The sequence below is a fragment of the Triticum dicoccoides genome, chromosome 7B (genome assembly GCF_002162155.2).
Source record: "Triticum dicoccoides isolate Atlit2015 ecotype Zavitan chromosome 7B, WEW_v2.0, whole genome shotgun sequence".
Taxonomy (NCBI): Eukaryota; Viridiplantae; Streptophyta; class Magnoliopsida; order Poales; family Poaceae; genus Triticum; species Triticum dicoccoides.
The window spans coordinates 729857317-729862771 of NC_041393.1; the positions used below are offsets into that span (position 1 = coordinate 729857317).

Below are 5455 nucleotides of genomic sequence, written 5' to 3' on the forward strand. Positions count from 1 at the left end.
GGGGAGTGGTCGGTAACCTGATCCCCGGAGGCGTGTCACACTTGCAGTATGCGGATGACACTCTTCTCCTTTTTGAACCGGATGCCCACAGTATCGCCACGGTTAAGGCCATCTTGCTGTGTTTTAAACTCATGTCCGGGCTAAAAATTAACTTCCAAAAGTGTGAAGTGGTGTCCATAGGGATGGACGCGGCCGAAAGTGAATGGGTTGCCAACTTGCTTAATTGCAAACTTGGGAAGTTTCCGTTTACCTACCTTGGCCTCCCAATCGCAAAGAAGAAATGCACGATTGCCGATTGGAAACCTCTCACCACTAAGGTGGCGGACCGGGTATGTCCGTGGAGAGGTCGATTTATGTCTTCAGGGGCACGACTAATCCTTTCCAACTCCAGCCTCTCATCCCTACCTATGTTTGCCATGGGTATGTTCTTGTTGGCTGATGGGGTCCACACGAAAATGGACACCCCGCGGGCACGTTTCTTTTGGGAAGGAGCGGACCCTAAACGGAAATACCACATGGTTAAGTGGCATGCTGTTTGCAGACCTAAAGCCCAGGGGGGCCTCGGGATCATCAACTCTAAGTTGATGAACATAGCGCTTATGTGTAAGTGGATCTGGAAGTTGTCCCAGGGAGGGAACGGCCTCTGGATTGACCTCCTTCGTGCCAAGTATTTCCCACAAGGGAATTTCTTTGAGGTAACACCGCAGGGGTCCCCATTCTGGACCTCCATCCAAGCCCTCAAACCATACTTCGCCAGGGGTGCGAGTTCACGGTTAATAACGGCCGCTCCACGCGTCTTTGGCACGATGTTTGGACTGGCTAGCAGCCCCTTTGGTCGGAGTTCACCCATCTTTACTCCATTGCGGTTGAGCCCAACCAATTGGTTGCTTCGGCCCTTACTGCCACTCCGCCCCAATACACTTCAGACGGGAGCTTGTGGGATAGGAGCTGGCAGATTGGGATCGCCTCCGGGCTCTGTTAGCAAATGTGCGTCTGTCGGACTCCACAGACGTGGTCTCTTGGAGACTTTCGGGTTCTGGCAAGTTCACTGTCAAGTCCCTTTATCGTGAGTTATGTCGCGGCCATGCGCCTAGGGCAGCCACGGGGCTTTGGAAGGCGCGAATTCCACTAAAGATTAAGGTCTTCCTATGGCAACTTTGCCAAGATCGCCTTCCTACCTCTATCAATATAGCTAAGCGCAATGGCCCCGCTTCCGGTCCTTGCGCTTTGTGTGCTGACGCGGAAGATGCTGACCACGCATTCTTCCGGTGTCCTTTGGCGCGCTTTGCTTGGAGTGCGGTCCGTGAGGCCGCTGGGGTGGATTGGGATCCACGCTCACGCTCTGAGCTTGTGTCTCTATTATCCTCGATCTAGGGATCTCTTCGCCGGATCATGTGGACGTGCGCCTCGGCTATGTTATGGGCCTTATGGAACATTCGCAACAAGCTTACTATTGAGGGAGTGTTTCCCTCTCATCCCGCTGATGTTATATTCAAATGCATCTTATTCTTGCAGCAGTGGGCGCCGCTGGGAAGGCAACAGGACTCTGATCTACACCGACAAGCTATCGCGCGACTTCGCTTCGTCTACTCCGCGGCCCGAGCTCCGTCTCCTCCGTCTGCTGCCTCATAGGGATGGGCAATTCTTTTGGTGTTGTTTCCCCCCCGAGCCTGCGCGCTCGTAAGTTTGGCTGGTTAAGCCATGTACTGCACTTTATATCGCCGTCGTGCCCTTTGTGGCATGCCTTAGAACTTGGTGACCTCCGTCTGTTTGGATGTTTCGTTTATGTACGCTGCCTATGTTGAGGGCTTTATTAATTTAAAGCCGGACGTCCCTGACGTCTATGTTCTAAAAATACCCGACACAAATCCTTGCTGCGCTGATTGACAATCAAAACAAAGTGATCGGGCCTTGATTACTATGTACACACCTGTGTTCCGGTGCGACCTGTTTCTGTACGTAGTAGAAGCCGGCCGGCGCGCGAGACCGGACGATCAATGGCGCCGCTACCACTCACCGAGTGCTACTACTACTCGAGGTCAACCGGCCTTGGACGAAGGGTCGGAAATGGCTGTCCGGCCCGGTCGATTGCGTCCTGCCGTCTCACCTGTCTGTTTCCTCCCATGCTTTGGCGGTCGCAGCTTCAGATCTGGCCAGAGGGATCCCCCATAGCTAGTGATAAGATAAGGGGAGAGAGCGGGGCAGTAGTCCGTAGAGCACACGCATGTACTCTCCTCCTCCGCCTGCCAACTGTGCACAAGCTGCATGCATGGTGGGGTGGCTGCAGGGCAGGGCAGTACCGCGGTTGCAGCGGCAGCGGCCGCACGAGGGTAAAAAGAAGACTTTTGGCCTCGCCTTCCCTTTCTCTCTTTCTTTCGGCTGCAAATCCATAAAAAATATGCAAAAAAAATCCTACATACTGCCCTCTTCATGGCCGTACCGGGGAAATCGAGGGCCCTGTGCCAATCAAACTTAGCTAGGCTTTATGTGTGAAAGCAAAACAATATTATTTTTGTCAATCAATGTAGTTTTTCAAAAAGAATAGTTGGAAGCAGATGTTTTAAAGACATAAAGATAGCACATACCTAATCTGCATATTTTAGTTGTACTATGCTATCTTGGAAGAGCTATGAGATTGAAAGAGCTCAGAGGAACCGATGGATCGTGATTAGAGAGAGATGCGTAGGGGGGGCTCGTTGTAAAATATTTCATACAATTCTTTACTCTAGTACATAATGCTTCAATTAACACCTTGATTGACAAAAAATAATGGGGGCCCTCTACTGCGGGGGGCCCTGTTCTGTCGCTCCTGTTGCACATGCTCATATACGGCCCTGACCCTATCTAATCTTCGTCCTCGAAGATGTCCACGACATCGCTGCCGGGCGCTGGCTGGACGGGCGCGTAGGAGGGCTCCGGCCCATCCTCCTCCTACCCGACCTCATTCATGTAGGTGAGCATGTCCACCTCAGTAGCGGACCTAGCATCACACAACGTCCCAGGCAAGTCTTGCATGTACAGTATGCTACAGTGATGTGCAGTGCACTTTGTGCTACAATCAACGAAGGATCTCCCCAGCACGCCCCAGGCGAAGGCCCTGCCTGCCTGGGGCCTGAAACCGCCCCTGTCCACCTCCTCCGTGGCCGTAGGGAAATGTGGATGGTAGGGTTCCGGTGCCGACGGTCGACTTAAAAGCCGGGTTAGACAGTACGCGGCCGTCGGAGCGGTGCCACGCGACGACATCGGCCCGACGGAGGAGACGAGTTTCGGACCGCCGGGTTTCCGGGCGATTCTGCGTGGGACCCCACCATCACGCCGATATGGCGGGCACACCCGAATGCCCTCATATCCACCCATATTTAGATATAAAGGGTACCAGTCAGTCCGAGCGTTTGAGACTCGTCTAGGTCAAATTTTCGTGATCAGTTAGCGTCCAGGTGGTCCGCTCGGCGTTTGAGGCCGGTTTGGGACGCCCGGCGGTAGATGCTCTCGGTGACCAAATACCGAAATCACTGACCCCGACGGGTTGTATGCAGGTTTGAAATTTGAATCGCAGGAGAATCGCAAAAACCAGGAGTAAATCTGGCGTGTGCTCCGTTCATGCTTTTATTCCGCTGGCAACAGAGCATGGGCGTTACGTACAGAGCATGAACTAATAATGACCGACCGTAGCACAAACACCATGGGCGTGTTTGCTTGGCCGAATGCAGCCCAATCAGGCCCGCACGAGATGTGCTAGGTCTGTTTGGTTGCCTGGGCTACATGCGGTTTATGGCTCGCACGGACCTTAAAGCAGTCCGTAGTCTGGCCCGACGAAAACTGCTCTCGTGAACTTGGCTTGGCGCGGCCGCGCGTGCGAGGCAATTGCACGCCTTGGGCAACGCAGGGGACGGAGGCGACGTCTCATAACTCGCCCCCCACTCAGCTGTCACCGCCCAGGCGCACTATTCCCACCGCTCCCTCTCTCCCTCACCGCCCCTCCTTCTCCTATCTTTCGATGGATCCGCCTCGCCCACCGTCGCGCCGCCCTCTGACCCCCATCGATCAGCATATCGCCAGCATCCAGCGCTGGCTGGCCGGGCTCCAAAACTCGGGCCGGGACCTGGCGTCGGCGCTGCGAGCGCCGTCCCCCATCCGCTGCCGGCCACCAAGAGCGCCGGCCAATGCGGTGCCGGCCGTTTCTGCTCCGCCGCCGATTCCGGACCTCGTGCTCCTGGGCTCGGCGCCGGCGCCGTCCACGAAGCCGCCGCTTCTTTGGACCCTATTGGCCAGGGGGGTTTTCTTGACCCCCGTCCAAGGGTTTTCTCCTGTCGGCGTGCCGTCCTCCTCGACCTCCGGCGTGGCGATGAGCATGGGGCCGATGCCGCAGGCCGTCGCCAGGGCCGGCTCCTCCTCTGCTCCGCCACCTCTCTCCTTCCCGCCGGGGTTTTCACCCCGGCCTCGGTTCGCTGCAGCTGCAAGCTCCGGTGAGTCAATCCCCTCAATGCTTGCTCGTAGATGTAGTTTAGGGGTTTATTTTCTTAGGCATGTGCTAGTAGTTAGTGGATTCGATCGGATTAGATAGGATTGGAGTAAATTCGATTGGATTGGTTACCAATCGAATCCATGCCGACCGATCTGTTCTTGTTTCTTACAGTATGTGTCCTACGATATTTTGTTTCTGCTACTGCTAGTGTGTCCTAGGATCTGTCATCATGCTAGTTAGTTGGGTTCATGCTAGTACTTGTGTTCATGCTAGGGTTTGTGTTGATTGCTATATGTGCATGTAGTAGGACCATTTTAGAATGATGCCAAATGTGCGTGGGTGCACATGGGTGCTATTAGCACTTGCACTTGCTATTTTTAGATGTTTCCATGCTTAGGATAGTGCACTGATCAGTGGACTTGCCCAACAGCAAATGCCACTGATCAGTGCACATTTGGTTCCGCCACGCCCAATGTTAGCCCGCTTTGATTCCCACGTGCACAAGAATTGATTTCCCAAGTAAGAACGAGAAATAAATCCAAGTTTGTCAGAATTGGCGACTGTCTATTTGAAAATATAAGAATATGAATTCTTATGATCATATTTGCCTATTTGTACCACCCCTATGCATCATAGCAGGCGGGCATATATGTTTCGTCCCCTCAAAAGGGCATAGTCCTTGCCTAAAACAAATGAAATATCAGATAGCCTAAAATAATTTTGTTTGGTAGTACAAAAAAAATGGAGAATGGAGGTGCGGGGAATCGAACCCCGTGCCTCTCGCATGCGAAGCGAGCGCTCTACCATATGAGCTACACCCCCATTTTGCATGCAGCTCACCTCGGGAAGCGTGATGAATTAGAGTTAGTCCGGTTGTACATGCTACTTAACAGCAACTTCTGTCCTATTATATGGATGGAGAAAATATAAAGTGCACAACATGCATGATTCATATGGGTGTCATCCCAATAGATCAATCTCATAACTGAG

The 5455-nt window shown here is 53.2% G+C and overlaps 1 non-coding gene across 1 annotated transcript; it reads right to left on the reverse strand.

Annotated features, from left to right (window-relative positions):
* Positions 1–5214: 5214 nt before the first annotated feature.
* Positions 5215–5287, reverse strand: TRNAA-CGC. Its single transcript has one exon. It is a non-coding gene; the product is annotated as a tRNA-Ala (tRNA).
* Between the last annotated feature and the right edge of the window lie 168 nt (positions 5288–5455).